Source organism: Bos indicus x Bos taurus, chromosome 17 (assembly GCF_003369695.1).
Source record: "Bos indicus x Bos taurus breed Angus x Brahman F1 hybrid chromosome 17, Bos_hybrid_MaternalHap_v2.0, whole genome shotgun sequence".
In the NCBI taxonomy this organism is placed as follows: Eukaryota; Metazoa; Chordata; class Mammalia; order Artiodactyla; family Bovidae; genus Bos; species Bos indicus x Bos taurus.
In genome coordinates this window covers 18180526-18181351 of record NC_040092.1, presented here as the reverse complement: position 1 = coordinate 18181351, position 826 = coordinate 18180526, and the positions used below count along the sequence as shown (strand labels likewise).

The 826-nt window shown below is 26.8% G+C and overlaps 1 non-coding gene across 1 annotated transcript; it reads right to left on the bottom strand.

The window, feature by feature from the left end:
• Positions 1 to 325: 325 nt before the first annotated feature.
• LOC113875186 lies at positions 326 to 432 on the bottom strand. Its single transcript, XR_003506188.1, has one exon. It is a non-coding gene; the product is annotated as a U6 spliceosomal RNA (small nuclear RNA).
• Positions 433 to 826: the final 394 nt, after the last annotated feature.

Genomic DNA, 826 nt, shown 5'->3' with positions numbered 1-826 from the left:
TCATTTTGAAATATTAAAGATTCACATCACTCTTAAATTTGAATATACATAGATCTAGATGTAAAATGCATGAAGTGTGCTATGTTTCTTTACATTAACTATAAGACATTTGGACTCTAGGATTGTTAGCAGTTTTATTTTTTGCTGCTTCTTTTTTTAATTCATTTTTGTTGGTGTTTAGTTGCTCTACAGCGTTGTGTGAGTTTCTGCTGCAGCAAAGTGAATCAGCTATATGTATACATATATCCCCTCTTTTTCAGATTTCCTTCCCATTTACTTATTTTTAATTAATTGATTTATTTTAATTGAAGGCTAATTACTTTACAAAAATATGGAATGCTTCATGAATTTGTGTGTCATCCTTGTGCAGGGGCCATGCTAATCTTCTCTGTATTATTCCAATTTTAGTATATGTGCTGCCAAAGCAAGCACTTATTTTTTAATATTTATTGGAATTAAATTTAAAAATTAACATCTCTAGCTTTATTAAAGCAGTTTATCTTAAAATGTTACTTTAATTGTGTCATTTGTATTTTGCCTTTTGATTTTAAAAGATAATTAAAGTATTTAATTTTAAAAGAAAAAACATAAGTAAAATATTCTAGAAGAATAACTTCAGAAAATATCTAAAATATTTTTAATTTTCTAATTTAAAAAATTTTAATTTACACATTTTATGAAAATGTATTCAAGTTTTGTGTCCTTTGATCTGTAACTTCAATTTATTTTTTATTCCTTCAGGTCATTACTGCCAATAGCACACAATTACATAAAAATCTTGATTATAACAACAGGGTGAAGGACTTCCCTGGTGGTCCAGTGGTTA